The 18376-nt window shown below is 33.6% G+C and overlaps 1 pseudogene; it reads right to left on the reverse strand.

The window, feature by feature from the left end:
- Positions 1-17383, reverse strand: part of LOC107829265 (protein BONZAI 3-like) — a 28657-nt pseudogene extending 11274 nt beyond the window's left edge.
- Positions 17384-18376: the final 993 nt, after the last annotated feature.

Here is an 18376-nt window from a genome sequence, read left to right on the forward strand (position 1 = left end):
GTCGGTTTTTCGGGTTTTTCGGTTATTTGTCGGTTTTTTCTTAAATATAAGACATACACTACCAAACATACATTTCGGCGGCCACATTTTCAACGTAACACTATCAAATCAATTGCTCTTTGAGAAATCTATTATTTACCAAGATATATTGATGATAATTGAATCAAATAATGATGAACAATTTAAGAAGTCAATTAAAAATATATTATTTTTAACATGAAATAAATTCTTACACTAAACAAAAGAAAACTACCAATTAAACTAGAATGTAAAGGTAAGGAACTATACGAAAAATGCAAACGATTAATATTTACTATAAAAATTTTAAAACTATGTATAAAAGTAAACATATGTATAGGTGTAATAATAAATTTAAAATAGCTACTCATATATTCGGTTTGGTTCAGTTTTTTTTAATTAAAACCAAAACCAAACCAAATTTGATCGGTTTTTAAATTTCAAAACCAAAACCAAACCAAACTAAAAAGTATCGGTTTTTTTGGTCGATTTGATTTGGTTTTCGGTTTGGTTCGGATTTTCGGATTTTTATGAACACCCCTACCCTTGTTATGCCATCAATGAGTCAATATCACCAAGAAGCAGCTGAATAAGTATAAGAATGACTAGGGATACTATGGAATTTGTGTCAGCCCGAGCGAATGCAATTATCTTACCTCTGAGAGAACACAACTGCCTTCACCAAGGAAATCTTGGTCCTTTAATTTCAGGTCCTGCAGTGCCAAAAATATTTCAATTTAGCCATAATGCTTGGCAAATACGTCACTGAAAAACTGCAAATTATTTGTTGATCAATAAAGTAGATAACGCATAAATATGCAAATATGGTCAAGGGAAAGAAACTAATATTAAACATTAGCAGTTCCATGAATTATTCGAATTGAACATTCCAAGCTTGATTGTTACAACAAACTTTCGACGTAGATTACTTTCATTTATAGATTATTTAAAGTCCAGAATAGACTTTTTGAGTTTAGATGCAAAGAGATAAAAGTGAACATTTGCAGAAAAAAAGATTATTAAGAAGTTTGCTTCCCTTCTTCTATTTAGTTTACATGTTTTCTTTCTAGTAGTAAGGAAAATTTTAAATCTCAAGTGCTAAAGAATGGAAAACAAAAATATTAGAAAAGACAGAATTGTTGAAATTCCTAAACTTGGCAACTTTTATTTAGTTCCCCCTTAAATTTTACGTGGTCTTTAATACCCCTCTGAACTTGGCATTTTAATAGGCTCAACCCCCTGGGTGCTGACAATCCATGAGAGTATGACACACGCGTTGCCACAAGGATTGTTTTGTCCATGTGGATTTTTTTACAATAAAACATATATTTTAACCTTTTTAAGTCCACCAATTATTTAAATTATTTTTTGTGCCAATCTGTTACAAAAACTTGGAACACCATTATTTTGACTATAATTTTTTATTTGGATACTGTAATTTTTACATATTTGGTCAGGAAAAGAAGGAATACACAGTTAAAACATATACTCATGGCATCTAAAGAAAAATACGTTATTGGAACTCCATATTTTGGCTAAAAATAATAATATTCCAGCCATATATTTTACGAATTTGACTGGAAGAAAATAAATAATGCATAGCTTAAATAAATAGTCATCTCATGAAAAGAAAAAAACACATTTCTTTTCTCTTTGTAGAAAAAATACCATTTGTACTTCATTAATTTGGCTAAACCTTCTTTTTATTTGGCTAAAAGAAATAAAGTTTCAACTAACTTTTGTATATTTGGACCTGAAATAAAAATACATAGTTGAAACAAATATTCAGTTTATCTAAAAAATACAATTCAGATAAATTATGCAACGTATATTAAGAAGAAACATCGACAAATACAATTGGAACAAATAAATCATTATATTTGATTATGTAGCAATTAATATTTCAAAAGTACCCCACTTAGAAGCTGATTTTTTCTCTCCTACACGCCTAAAAGAGAATGTATTCACGCTCTTTGCCACATCAGTGTCTAGGGGGTTGAAGCTATCAAATTTTCAAGTTCAGGCACGTAAAGTTTAAGGAGGAACTAAACCAAAGTTGATAAGTTTAGGGGGACCCGAATATTTGTGACCCAGAAAATCTCATGTCAAGCTAAAGAATCATATATGTGACTCAAACTCAAATGCCAACTTCAAACGGATGGCACAAAAATTGTTTAAATCAGATGATGCACAAGAACATTTCTCATAGTTACTTTTGTCAAAGTATCATTTCCTACTTGTGTCAAGCACTTGCAGTGTCCACAAGTGAAAACGATATATATTGGAGTTTCTCCAACCGTCAATCAAGTAAAGGCAAAATAAAAATTAATTTAAGTTAAGAAAAAAAGGTCCAGACCAACTACATATGTATCATCTTGCTCAAAAAGTTGACACATACAATTAACTGTGGTGAGTAAAGGCGTTAGCATATTCATTAAGGAAGGACTCATGTTATGGGGATTAAGGGCTTAATTATTCAACCATTCCGAATCCCTGCTCTTCTTTCCCATCCCCTCACAAAGAAAGAGGGGAAGGGGAAAAGTGATAACCAAATAAAAGCTAAAGTTGAAGTATATTTCTCAGTATCCTTCAGCTGGACTGTACTAAAGATACTGGAAACTGCTAACAATTGTACCTTAACTGGTAAATTATGATATTTTGTGTCTATATCATAGACATGGAAACTGAAAATCAAAAGATATGGAAAAGTGCGTCAGGGGCTAATTGAACATAATAGAGATCCATAAATTCAGAGATCAAATAAGCATGAAGAGCAAAAACCTACATCAGTGTCTGCACAGTCTCAAAGTGGTACATGATATGAATTTTCTGTATCCATTATAACTTCTGTTCGACCAAGCTCTTCCAGTGTCCCATCTCTTTTTCTAAAGTGTACTACTGCCATTGGATCACTCTGAATTGAAGTAGAACACTAAAATCATTGATAAGGCAACGCAAAAGAAGAATTTGAACATTGGGAAGGAAGGCATAAAAATGACGGAACCCCAGCTATGAGGCTGGGTTTTGAAATTTCAAACTAGAACTGTTATAGGGATAATACAAGAAAAAGAGAAATTGACCATAAGAAAGATATAAAGTTTTAGGCTTGATGAAAGCTTTTTGGTTTACAATTCAGACAACACAAGAAGTATGAAGTGAAGAGTACAGTTAAACATACGTGAAGCAATCAGAACACCACTACACATGAATATATGTTCAGACATGTTACTGATGTTACCACTCATCCCAAGTTACATATTTGTAATATGGTGACAATACTTTAAATCAGAAAAGTAAAATTTCTTTTGAGTGTTAGTTCTTTTCGGAATAGATATTTCTATAAATTTAATGGAATTACTAATGGAGTAGATTCATTCATATTTAAATTTCAATCAATTTATACCAACGCATCAATTCAACCAAATGTAGTAACTCTGCAGTATTATGCATTTTATTTGGCATTACATCATAAATCCTTGCAGATGTTCAATATAAGACAAAAATTAGACAGTTAGCTCCTTGTAAATACAGGCAATTCATTCTCGAAATGGAGAGAGTATTATACAATCTTGTTTAACAGAATTTACAGCAGGTATATCAGCTCCACATAGTTTCAACTTTCAAATAAGATCTCTGCTACCTTAGAACTCATAGCAAGGGATTGGCATCACATAAATAGTCAATATGACAGTAAGACTTTAATACAAAAATGGCAAAACAAAGATTAATAATCACTGGATTATTGTATTTGTTACCTGATCTTTTATTTTCCTTATATATGTTAAAGCATGTGTTTGGTATTAAATTGAATATCCAGTAATACCATTATAATGCTGTATTTTGTCCCGGGCCCGGACCTTAGTGGGCCTAACGGGCCGGGCCTCGCGGTCCCGGGCTTCGTGGTCCCGGGCTCTAACGGGCCGGGCTCGTAGGCTTCGCGGGCCTAGCGGGTTTTTTTTTTTAAGACAATTTCTTGTAGTATCATGGCTATATTAATATGTAGTATATATGTATATCTAATTATTAAAGTGCTTGACGAAAAAGAAAATAACAAAACAATAGTAAAACACTAAATTGTCATGCATAAATATCACTTCTTGAAGTATATTATATTGTATCTTATGTATATATATTCTCTTATATATTTTCTTTTAGTATATGTATTGTATCTTATGTATATATATTCGCATAATAATATATTTTCTTGTAGTATATATATTGTATCTTATGTATATATGTTCGCATAATATATTTTCTTGTAGTATATATATTGTATATTATGTATATATTGTAGCATAATATATTTTCTTTTAGTATATTATATTGTATCTTATGTATATATATTCTCTTATATATTTTCTTATAGTATATATATTGTATCTTATGTATATATATTCGCATAATATATTTTCTTGTAGTATATATATTGTATATTATGTATATATTGTAGCATAATATATTTTCTTGTAGTATATTATATTGTATCTTATGTATATATATTCTCTTATATATTTTCTTGTAGTATATATATTGTATCTTATGTATATATATTCTCTTATATATTTTCTTGTAGTATATATATTGTATCTTATGTATATATATTCGCATAATATATTTTCTTTTAGTATATATATTGTATATTATGTATATATATTCGCATAATATATTGTCTTGTAGTATATATATTGTATATTATGTATATATTTTCGCATAATATATTTTCTTGTAGTATATTATATTGTATCTTATGTATATATATTCTCTTATATATTTTCTTGTAGTATATATATTGTATATTATGTATATATTGTAGCTTATAAATAATTCTAAGTATACACAAAGAAATATTGCGAAAAGAAGCTCATGGGTAGAAACAATAAATTTTATTACCAAAAAATGACATATCTTTCTTAGTCATCCTTCCCCCAATGGAATGAGCACAACAAGGTACTAATACCACCATTAGAAGGGAAAAAAAATAAGGAAGATGTGCCAAAATACAAGTTACATATTATTCTATGTATTATCTCTAACAAATCTCATAAATCCTTCAAGGTTCGGAGGAGGTTGCGTTGGTGGTGGTGGAAAAGAAGCTTGTTCATCACCATTTCCGGGCGAAGCCGAATCCTCCGCAAGTTCCGCTATCATTTCTTCATAAGCTTCATCTATCGCCGGTTGTGCTTCTGCAATTCCAAAGTTTCTTCTTTCCGAGCGGATCCAATCTCTAAACAATACTGATTTTTCCAAGCTATCCCTCATAGACGCTCTATGATCACCTATTTGCAGTCTTGCTTGACTGAAAGCGCTCTCTGATGCAACAGTTGAAGCTTGAATTGATAAAATATCCCGAGCCATCCTTGCAAGAACAGAAAAATGTTTTTCCCTTGCCTTCCACCATTCCAAAAGATCAAAAGAGCCGTCTGGATTCTCCTTTTCAAGTCCCTGAGATAAATAAACTTGAAGCTCATTTAGATGTGAAGTTTCATCATAATTTTCACCTTGAGACCCCCTGAACTCCGTCCAAGAATAGTTGGCCTAGCATGCTCTAAGGCAAGTTGATAAGCATTATAAACTGTTTGAGCATTAATCTTAATTGAAGCTTTTGCATCTGCAAGTGTCGCAATTTCCTCATTTGAAAGATCTAAAGCCTTATAAATATTTGAATACCAAAAATGAGGACCTCCCAATTTCATTGTAGGATTTAGCATTGCAGCAAGACCATAAATAGGAGGGATATGAAAAAAATATTTTTTAAACTTTTGTTTCATTTCATTTATAGCAAGTTCATAAATATCCCCACCCTCACTAAATTCAACAAACAAATCAGATAGTGCTGCAATATAAACTAAACAGTTTGAAATAGTAGGATAATATTGCCCAGAAAATGCATTTGTTGCAATTTGAAAATGTTCTAAAAAATCTAAAAGAATTTTAACATTAGTCCAATCTTGAGTGGTAAGCATTTCATCATCATCTTCACCACCTACCCGAGAATTAAACGTTGCATTAATTGGGTTTCTATATTCATATGCTACTACTAAACTTTCGTACATACAATTCCATCTAGTCGGGCAAGGTTTAGGAACCTTTCTTTCTCTAAGGCCATATTCATCACATTTTTTAAAATACTCTCTAAGTCTACTTCTACGGTTTGAATAAAAAAGCCAATTAAGAGCCATTCTAACCTTTTCAATTTCTATGTTTAATATTCGCATACCATCACCGACAATTAAATGATAAATATGACAAATACATCTAACATGGAAAATATTAGTAAATGCAGGATTTAGTGTTGTTGTAAGCATGCCTATAGCACTGGTGTTACTAGAAGCATTATCCATTGAAATTGCCATTATTTTATCGCTAAAGCAAAAATATCTACAAATATCTGCAACAGTGTTAGCTATAAACTTACCTGTGTGACGCGAATTAATTATTCTATATGCAATTATGCGTTTTTGCATTATCCATTCCTCATCTATCCAATGACTTGTAACAATTAGATAATCACAATCATTATCACTTCTACCAATATCAGTAGTAATAGAAATCCGATTAGGTATATGAGTAAATAAATACCGCAAATATTGTTCATATTCATGTTTGAATTTATAAATATCACTCTTAACTGTTGCGCGAGGCCAACCTTTATAAGTAGGATTAAACACTCTTCTAATATAATGAACCCAATTAGGATTAGAAGCAAAAGTATAAGGTAAGCACATAACAGTAATCATCTTTGCTAATTCTTCACGATCTCTATTTGGATCGTAATATAAAATACCTCCAGTGACAGTGTTAATTCCTGGTTGAACTAGATTTGAACCTGTACTAGGGTTAACCGCAGAATCTACACTTGTCCCCTCTAGCTGCGCTTTCATTTGAAAAAATCTAGCCTTATCTCTAGGGTGTGTTTTTATGTGCCTAGTCAAACTACCTGTGCCGCTACGGTCTCCTACATATTTATGCGACATTAATTTCCCACAAGTTTTACACTTAGCCTTATTTTTTTCTCTTACTTGAGTAAAAAAATTCCAAACTAATGATGTTTCTAGGCGTTTAGCAGGTTCTCTATTAAAAGTAGGAGTTTCTACAGGTGGGTCGACCGGTGCATCACTTGGGTTATTAAGAGGACTAGTAGGTGTATCATCTAAATCTGGTGCTTGAGTTTCATCATCATCCTCATTTTCCTCATTATTTTCTAAGATGGTTTCATTAGGATAAAGAGCATTCATAATTTCATCATCTAATCTATCACCTGGTGCAACATTATGATAAAATTCACTATCGGTAAATTGAAAACAAGGGTGATCACTATCAAGAATTACGGAAGGAGGAGGACGTCTAGGTTGGCGACTACTTTCAACTTGCTTATCTTTTCTAGGTCGGGGAGCCGGGGGAAGGGTAGTTGGTTGGCCACTACTTTCACCGGTTTTATCTTTTCCTTTACCAAATATTTTTTTCAAAGTAAATGCCATATTAATTATAATTATGCAAACTAAACCACACAAAAATATATTCTAAAAACGTAAGAGTTGAAACGAGTTTACCGGATTGCCGAACAACTTCTTGAAAATTGAAAATCGTTGAACACTTGAAAACTTCAATTCAACAACTTCACAATTTTTCAAGAAATTTCAACAATAAATTAAGTAATTGTAGTAGAGAGATTGAGAGAGATTGAGAGATATTGAGAGATATTGATGAATTGGTGAATAAAAATGAAAGAATGAGGGGGTATTTATAGTTGAGAAATGGGAAAAGTGTAATTATATAAAGTTTGGGGTTAAAATAAAGTTTGGGGGCCAAATGGCCATTTTTTTAACTTAAAAAACGGTCATATTTTCAGCCCAAACGGCTAGATTTTAAATATGGCCGTTGGAGATTTTTTTTTTTTTTTTTTTGAAAAATAGCCGTTGGGCCCGCTAGGCCCGCCTGCCGGTCCCGGGCTAAACGGTCCCGGGCTCGTGGGCTCAACCATGAAGACCAGCCCGTGACGGGCTCAGGAGGCCCACCAAGACCGGCCCACCCAGGACCGGCCCACCAGGCCCACCAGGCCCGTTAGGACCGCGGGCCCGGTCCGGTCCGGTTCAGGCCCGGCCCACCGAGCAGCCCTAAAGCTCACTGAAGCACGAGACACTCTGGCCAGTCGCTGACGTCCGAATCTTTCCAGATTTTTGACACATAACATCCCTAACCATGTGTTTTTACAAGAGAACACATGGTTAAGGATATTATGGTCTAAAATCACAAAGATTTTGGGTTAGGGTTTTGGCCAGAAATTCTTAGATCAAAAATTCGAGCCGCTTCACCGAGATTTGAAGGAAGATGATCATTATTAGAAACTGTGAGAAATAGTAATAAGAAACATTATAACTAAACAAATAATAGTTTAATGGACAATTCAGTTGTGGGATTAAATACATGTTGCTAATACGTGTATTGTTATTCAATATTGAATCGGGTATAAAATAATTAAGAACTGTTGCAAAAGTTATGCAGGTATCTGTATAGGAAACAAAATGGGTAATCAAAATGCTGATTAATAATACGAAGTTCCATATAGACATTGTTTTTTCTTATACCTCATAACAAATGAGCCCTAAATTTTCACACCAAAACGTATTCAGTAATTGATAACGGAAAGGAACATATTACACCTTTGACTCTACTTATTCATGAGCCGCACTGACATGACTATTTGCATGTTTAAAACTGACATGATCCTATAATCATTTTAGCTTAATCCAGATAGAAGAATTTAAAACAAACAAATCATTGTCCATGATGACAGAAGGAAGTTTTGAGCAACAACTAGCAAGTATGCGTAATATTCTCAAAAGTTAGAATAATAATGACCAGGATACACAGACAGATATCACCAATAAACCAGAAGTTTAACATTCAAAAGAGAAGGTACCTTAGAAACAATATCAAGATCACGTAGCTTTGAAGCCGAGAATGATAACTGCAGTTGATAATTCAAAGCACATATGTTCAGAGAAACATAATATTCTCATAATCACAGCAATAAAGAAACTAATGCCATGGGAAACTCCTTAAATGGAAACTTCTAGGAAAGCCACAATTGAGGCCGAGTTCATTGTATATCGGTAAAAAAATGTAGAGAGCACAATATTGTTGAGCATTGGCATAAAACGGGTCCAAATGGAGCGAAATGATTATTGAATATTCATATAATCAACTCAACTAACATGGTAATGAGGCATAGTTGTTGTAGGAATTGGTAATAAAGCTTTATTTCATTTTGGTGGAGCTGATGACTCTTAAGAAGTTTTAGCTTTCTGTTATTCTATTACTTCGCCATTGTCATTTGTAGTATTCAACATGTAGGCCAATTTGGATACTGTATATATTTGCTTCTAAGATTAATTTTGGATCCTCTTGGAGGAGTTGACTCTAATGCAAAAAAGTGTGCATCTAGACTTATTAATTTTGGATCCTCTTGGAGGAGTTGACTCTAATGCAAAAAAGTGTGCATCTAGACTTACGTACAACTTCGGCAGTAATGAATGTATTCTTGTTTATTATTCAAACTATTAGGGTGTGTTTGGTACGAAGGAAAATATTTTTCAATTTTCTCATGTTTGGGAAAATATTTTTCAAAACTCTTTTTCAATCTTTCCTACTCTATTCTCCATCCCCATCAACCCCTCCCCCACACCCCCATCCACACCACCCCACCCTACACCCTCCCACCCCACCCACCCCTGCCCTTACCTCGGACCCCCGCCCTAAATAGAAATATTGTTAAGAGTACTTTCTTTATATGTTGTAGAAAAAGAGTACTTTATTTTTTATTTCAACAAAATGAGTATTTTATTTTCATGATGTAAAAAAAAAATCATTCATTTCAACAAAACAAGTACTTTCCTTTCATGATGTAGAATTTTTTTTTTCATTTCAACAAAATGCTGTAGTAAAAATATTTTCTTTCATTTCAATAAAATTAATATTTTGTTTTTACAGCGTAGAAAAAATATTTTCTTTGATTTCAATGAAATGAGTATTTTCTTTTCATGATGCAGAAAAATTATTTTCTTTCATTTCAGCAAAATGAAGTACTTTCTTATCATGTTATAGAAATAATACTTTATTTTTCAACCAAAAATAGAGTCTTTTCCTGGTAGTTATGGAACATAAATTTCAATGTTATTTTTACGAAAAAAAAGTAAAGTAGCACATTAGTACCTTTGGGTTTGTGTGAATTTTTTAAAAAATAATTAAATTCTAGAAGAAAATAAAGTCCTAAAAAAGTTGGATTTTTTTTGTGGGTGGGGGAGGGGGAGGGGGAGGGGGAGGGGGAGGGGGGACATGGTGAATGGGGATTTCGGAGAAGAGGCTGAGGAGAGTAGTATAAAAAAACTATTTTTTGAAAAAATATTTTTTTACTCTCTAATCAAATAGTAAAAAATATTTGTCTGAAAATTTTTTTCACTCACCCAAACAAGGAATAAGTGATAAAATCGCTCATTTTCCAAGGAAAATATTTTCGATTGAAAACACTTTCCTTCGTACCATACACATCCTTATTGAACAAAATAAAGGAAGATGTATTTCCTCTCCCTTAGAACAATATCTACCTAAATCAAATGAAAGATAAGAGAAATTTCGTTTGTTGCTTAAACTACATTGTCAGATACTTCAAGTATTGGGGAGAGGCTAGTCTGTTAGAGTTTTATCTTAGACTGCTAGTGGTTCATGTTGTCTTCACATTATTCTCTAATTTTTTTTGTACTAGGCCTTATTTACTAGTTATTGTTAGTGTTTTCTAATGCTGCTCGGTGGGCCGGGCCTGAACCGGACCGGACCGGGCCCGCGGTCCTAACGGGCCTGGTGGGCCTGGTGGGCCGGTCCTGGGTGGGCCGGTCTTGGTGGGCCTCTGAGCCCGTCACGGGCTGGTCTCCATGGTTGAGCCCACGAGCCCGGGACCGTTTGGCCCGGGACCGGCAGGCGGGCCTGGGCCGGTCCTGGCGGGCCTGGCGGGCCCAACGGCTATTTTAAAAAAAAAAAAAAAAAAAAAAAAAAAATCAAACGGCCATATTTAAAATCTAGCCGTTTGGGCTGAAAATATGACCGTTTTTTAAGTTAAAAAAATGGCCATTTGGCCCCCAAACTTTATTTTAACCCCAAACTTTATATAATTACACTTTTCCCCATTTCTCAACTATAAATACCCCCTCATTCTTTCATTTTTATTCACCAATTCATCAATATCTCTCAATATCTCTCAATCTCTCTCAATCTCTCTACTACAATTACTTAATTTATTGTTGAAATTTCGTGAAAAATTGTGAAGTTGTTGAATTGAAGTTTTCAAGTGTTCAACGATTTTCAATTTTCAAGAAGTTGTTCGGCAATCCGGTAAACTCGTTTCAACTCTTACGTTTTTATAATATATTTTTGTGTGGTTTAGTTTGCATAATTATAATTAATATGGCATTTACTTTGAAAAAAATGTTTGGTAAAGGAAAAGATAAAACCGGTGAAAGTAGTGGCCAACCAACTACCCTTCCCCCGGCTCCCCGACCTAGAAAAGATAAGCAAGTTGAAAGTAGTCGCCAACCTAGACGTCCTCCTCCTTCCGTAATTCTTGATAGTGATCACCCTTGTTTTCAATTTACCGATAGTGAATTTTATCATAATGTTGCACCAGGTGATAGATTAGATGATGAAATTATGAATGCTCTTTATCCTAATGAAACCATCTTAGAAAATAATGAGGAAAATGAGGATGATGATGAAACTCAAGCACCGGATTTAGATGATACACCTACTAGTCCTCTTAATAACCCAAGTGATGCACCGGTCGACCCACCTGTAGAAACTCCTACTTTTAATAGAGAACCTGCTAAACGCTTAGAAACATCATTAGTTTGGAATTTTTTTACTCAAGTAAGAGAAAAAAATAAGGCTAAGTGTAAAACTTGTGGGAAATTAATGTCGCATAAATATGTAGGAGACCGTAGCGGCACAGGTAGTTTGACTAGGCACATAAAAACACACCCTAGAGATAAGGCTAGATTTTTTCAAATGAAAGCGCATCTAGAGGGGACAAGTGTAGATTCTGCGATTAACCCTAGTACAGGTTCAAATCTAGTTCAACCAGGAATTAACACTGTCACTGGAGGTATTTTATATTACGATCCAAATAGAGATCGTGAAGAATTAGCAAAGATGATTACTGTTATGTGCTTACCTTATACTTTTGCTTCTAATCCTAATTGGGTTCATTATATTAGAAGAGTGTTTAATCCTACTTATAAAGGTTGGCCTCGCGCAACAGTTAAGAGTGATATTTATAAATTCAAACATGAATATGAACAATATTTGCGTTATTTATTTACTCATATACCTAATCGGATTTCTATTACTACTGATATTGGTAGAAGTGGTAATGATTGTGATTACCTAACTGTTACAAGTCATTGGATAGATGAAGAATGGATAATGCAAAAACGCATAATTGCATATAGAATAATTAATTCGCGTCACACAGGTAAATTTATAGCTAACACTGTTGCAGATATTTGTAGATATTTTTGCTTTAGCGATAAAATAATGGCAATTTCAATGGATAATGCTTCTAGTAACACCAGTGCTATAGGCATGCTTACAACAACACTAAATCCTGCATTTACTAATATTTTCCATGTTAGATGTATTTGTCATATTTATCATTTAATTGTCGGTGATGGTATGCGAATATTAAACATAGAAATTGAAAAGGTTAGAATGGCTCTTAATTGGCTTTTTTATTCAAACCGTAGAAGTAGACTTAGAGAGTATTTTAAAAAATGTGATGAATATGGCCTTAGAGAAAGAAAGGTTCCTAAACCTTGCCCGACTAGATGGAATTGTATGTACGAAAGTTTAGTAGTAGCATATGAATATAGAAACCCAATTAATGCAACGTTTAATTCTCGGGTAGGTGGTGAAGATGATGATGAAATGCTTACCACTCAAGATTGGACTAATGTTAAAATTCTTTTAGATTTTTTAGAACATTTTCAAATTGCAACAAATGCATTTTCTGGGCAATATTATCCTACTATTTCAAACTGTTTAGTTTATATTGCAGCACTATCTGATTTGTTTGTTGAATTTAGTGAGGGTGGGGATATTTATGAACTTGCTATAAATGAAATGAAACAAAAGTTTAAAAAATATTTTTTTCCTATCCCTCCTATTTATGGTCTTGCTGCAATGCTAAATCCTACAATGAAATTGGGAGGTCCTCATTTTTGGTATTCAAATATTTATAAGGCTTTAGATCTTTCAAATGAGGAAATTGCGACACTTGCAGATGCAAAAGCTTCAATTAAGATTAACGCTCAAACAGTTTATAATGCTTATCAACTTGCCTTAGAGCATGCTAGGCCAACTATTCCAACCCCTACTTCGTCTAGCTCACAATCCTCTAAAAGAGTTGCGGGCTTAAAAGCTCTTAAATCTTGGACGGAGTTCAGGGGGTCTCAAGGTGAAAATTATGATGAAACTTCACATCTAAATGAGCTTCAAGTTTATTTGTCTCAGGGACTTGAAAAGGAGAATCCAGACGGCTCTTTTGATCTTTTGGAATGGTGGAAGGCAAGGGAAAAACATTTTCCTGTTCTTGCAAGGATGGCTCGGGATATTTTATCAATTCAAGCTTCAACTGTTGCATCAGAGAGCGCTTTCAGTCAAGCAAGACTGCAAATAGGTGATCATAGAGCGTCTATGAGGGATAGCTTGGAAAAATCAGTATTGTTTAGAGATTGGATCCGCTCGGAAAGAAGAAACTTTGGAATTGCAGAAGCACAACCGGCGATAGATGAAGCTTATGAAGAAATGATAGCGGAACTTACGGAGGATTCGGCTTCGCCCGGAAGTGGTGATGAACAAGCTTCTTTTCCACCACCACCAACGCAACCTCCTCCGAACCTTGAAGGATTTATGAGATTTGTTAGAGATAATACATAGAATAATATGTAACTTGTATTTTGGCACATCTTCCTTAGTTTTTTTCCTTCTAATGGTGGTATTAGTACCTTGTTGTGCTCATTCCATTGGGGGAAGGATGACTAAGAAAGATATGTCATTTTTTGGTAATAAAATTTATTGCTTCTACCCATGAGCTTCTTTTCGCAATATTTCTTTGTCTATACTTAGAATTATTTATATGCTACAATATATACATAATATACAATATATATACTACAAGAAAATATATTTATAAGATACAATATATACATAAGATACAATATATATACTACAAGAAAATATATAAGAGAATATATATACATAAGATACAATATAATATACTACAAGAAAATATATTATGCTACAATATATACATAATATACAATATATATACTACAAGAAAATATATAAGAGAATATATATACATAAGATACAATATAATATACTACAAGAAAATATATTATGCTACAATATATACATAATATACAATATATATACTACAAGAAAATATATTTATAAGCTACAATATATACATAAGATACAATATATATACTACAAGAAAATATATAAGAGAATATATATACATAAGATACAATATAATATACTACAAGAAAATATATTATGCTACAATATATACATAATATACAATATATATACTACAAGAAAATATATAAGAGAATATATATACATAAGATACAATATAATATACTACAAGAAAATATATTATGCTACAATATATACATAATATACAATATATATACTACAAGAAAATATATTTATAAGCTACAATATATACATAAGATACAATATATATACTACAAGAAAATATATAAGAGAATATATATACATAAGATACAATATAATATACTACAAGCAAATATATAAGAGAATATATATACATAAGATACAATATAATATACTACAAGCAAATATATTATGCTACAATATATACATAATATACAATATATATACTACAAGAAAATATATTTATAAGCTACAATATATACATAATATACAATATATATACTACAAGAAAATATATAAGAGAATATATATACATAAGATACAATATAATATACTACAAGAAAATATATTATGCTACAATATATACATAATATACAATATATATACTACAAGAAAATATATTTATAAGCTACAATATATACATAAGATACAATATATATACTAAAAGAAAATATATAAGAGAATATATATACATAAGATACAATATAATATCAAGAAGTGATATTTATGCATGACAATTTAGTGTTTTACTATTGTTTTGTTATTTTCTTTTTCGTCAAGCACTTTAATAATTAGATATACATATATACTACATATTAATATAGCCATGATACTACAAGAAATTGTCTTTAAAAAAAAAAAAAAAACCCGCTAGGCCCGCGAAGCCCACGAGCCCGGCCCGTTAAGCACAGGACCATGTGGGCTTAGGCCCGTCACGGGCCGGTTCCACCCATTAGGCCCACGAAGACCGGGACCGCCAGGCCCGGGACCGCCAGAGCCCGGGACCACGAAGCCCGGGACCGCGAGGCCCGGCCCGTTAGGCCCACTAAGGCCCGGGCCCGGGACAAAATACAGCGTTAGTGTTTTCCATCTATTCTCTGGTTCTTATGTTGTTGTCATTATTTCTATTGTTTTTTTGTTGATATTGCTGATATATTATCTCTCTTTTTGTCTTCTTGAGACGAGGGTCTACCGAAAATAGCCTCTTTACTTCCCGATGTAGGGATAAGGTCTGTGTACACTCTATCCTTCCCAAACCACACTTGTGAGATTTTATTGGGTTGTTATTGTTGTTATTGTTGTTGCCAGATACTTCAAGTCAGACCTTCAGCTAATCAGGTGTGTAACAGAAAGAGTGGCGGCATCTTATGCCGAAATGCAGATCCTGAAATTCCTTCAGATAAGTTAAAAGAGTTTTGTCAGGCTAAATCTTTTGTTAAAGTTTTTTTTTTCCCGTATAATACTACTACCTCGAACAAGGATTCTAAGGTGACATCATTATCCTAAGCCTAATTACCTATGGAACTCCAGTTGATAGTTTAAAAGTGAATACTTAACGCGGCTCTCCTTCTCAATATCCCAGTCACTTTTCCTGGAGTGTTTATAACTCATTATCTAGATGGACTAATATAGAGATTTCACGTCTGGAACTAAGAAAAACTTTTGACGCGTAATTGTTCCCAAAAATATATATATATATTTATATATATATATATTGGCAACAAAGTTAACTAATCATACTTGGTAATGCAAAGGAACCCATGGAGAAGCTACTGAACATTGTTAAATACCTCTATGATGAGTTTGTAAACAGTGTCTATTCAATAAATTAATGAAACGTCACGATTTATAACCCCAACAACAACTATTGGTACACCTATTTCAAACAAGTTGGGGTCGGCTCTTAAACTATGAAATAAACTAAGGTTCATAAACCCCAAAAAGGAAAAAGATACTCATCTTAAGCCCAAATCAGAATGTTAAACTTTTAACTAAAGAAAAAAAAATAGGGTATCCCGACACCACGAGTACACAATGGAAATAATATTAAAACTGTGGGGTCCATCCCCAACTAGTCCAAAGTCGCCGGGATGGACTTAGACTTGGATTTGGCTGCCAAATTGTTTGGCAGAAAAGGAAATTTTTTGCAATTCAACTAATCCTCCGTTTTGGTTGGTTGAAGAGGTAAGCCGTTTCTCTGAGAGCTTTAGTTTCTTCATTCTATACACCACACAGAAAGAGAAGCAACACAATAGTTGCAGAGAGTATTTCTCAGGCATTGTGAGAAATAGACTGTGTAGAAGAAAATAGAGAGTGAACAATATTGTAGAGAGGTGGGAATATCAAAAGAGGGTTATTTCTTTTGAGTGTTGTAGTGGTCTTTGGAGTATTTTACTCGGACCTACATTTTCTTACTATAGTGATATCAGTTGCTCCTCTCGGGGCCATGATTTTTTTTACCTAATTCAGAAAGGTTTCCACATAAAATCTTGGTGTCATTATTGCTGCATTTTTACTCTTGCTGATTTAATCATAACTTAATGTTTCGCGTTTATCACTAGTACCATGAATATTACTTTTGTGGGGTTTATTCTAACAAAAACAACAGCGGAATTTGTTTTATTCCAAAGACAACCTTAAAACTAGTCAAGGCAGTTAAATTGCAATTTTAAGATGAAAAAGACATAACCTCAATTGGCGTGTAAAGGGCGTGAAGGCCATTTGTCTTATAGAACAAGTCAACAGCATCATTGGGCCCTCCACCACCACCAACAGCGGCGGCGGCTGGGTCCATATGGTGCCCCACTCCTCCTATAGCCTGCTTCCCTCCTTTCACATCCGACATACAGTTCCCCATCTCTCTTTCTCCTTTCGCTCTCTCTAAAATCTGATATGCGTTTTTCAGTTTTTCCGGAGCTCTTTTTTTTTCTCTTTTTGGTAGTAAAGAATAAAAGAATTTTCGTTCTAAATAAATCCCAAAAATTTACCCCAAATTTTACGCCTGATATTCAGACAAATTGGATGAGTGGAGTGGAGAAGGAAATCCCGTTAGAATTATTCCATATAGCCTCTCCTTCATGCTATATATAGGCATGCATAGTTGTGAGCAACTTATTTTTGACCATGTTTGAATTTATTCCTACTTTTCTCTACTTACTACCCACTTTCTTCATTCACTACTCACTTTCCTCATTTTCTCCACTCATGTTCTCCACTTTCCCCATTTTCTCCACTCACTACCCACTTTCCTCATTTTCCCCACTCATGTTCCCCACTCTCTCCACTTTCCCCACTCATCTTCCCCACTCTCCCCAAAAAATATTTCCTCCACCCACTCTTCATCATTCTCTCTACCTATAACATACACATCAAGACCTCACCTTAAAAATAATTATATATAGAAAATGACGCATTTTACAAGGGGGCTCTCTTCTTCTTCTTGGATTTTTTCTCCAAGCAACAGACAAATACAACAGATCTCACCCTTTCTTCCCAAGAAAAATGGCCGCACACACTCATTTTACCACGGAAGCTTCTCTGAAAATGCACACCTGAATTCACACCCAACATTTGAGAGACTCACTTTGAAAGTTCTTCACACTCAAAAGAGCTGAAAGCAAAGGCTTCAAAATTCAAAATTTTCAGCTGGATTCGGGTAAAAGTTTGCTGCTCTGTTGCTACTGTTGAAATTACTTCTTGAGCTCCTCATGTGATTTGGATTCTGCTTTTCTTTGGCTTATCTCTTGGTGTCCGCTTAACTCTGTCAGGTCAGTCCTAAATCCTTTGTATTATGTTTTGTTGAATGTCTATATAAAGTTATTGAATTCCTTTTAGATTTTTGGATTTGCTC

The sequence above is a fragment of the Nicotiana tabacum genome, chromosome 20 (genome assembly GCF_000715075.1).
Source record: "Nicotiana tabacum cultivar K326 chromosome 20, ASM71507v2, whole genome shotgun sequence".
NCBI lineage: Eukaryota > Viridiplantae > Streptophyta > Magnoliopsida > Solanales > Solanaceae > Nicotiana > Nicotiana tabacum.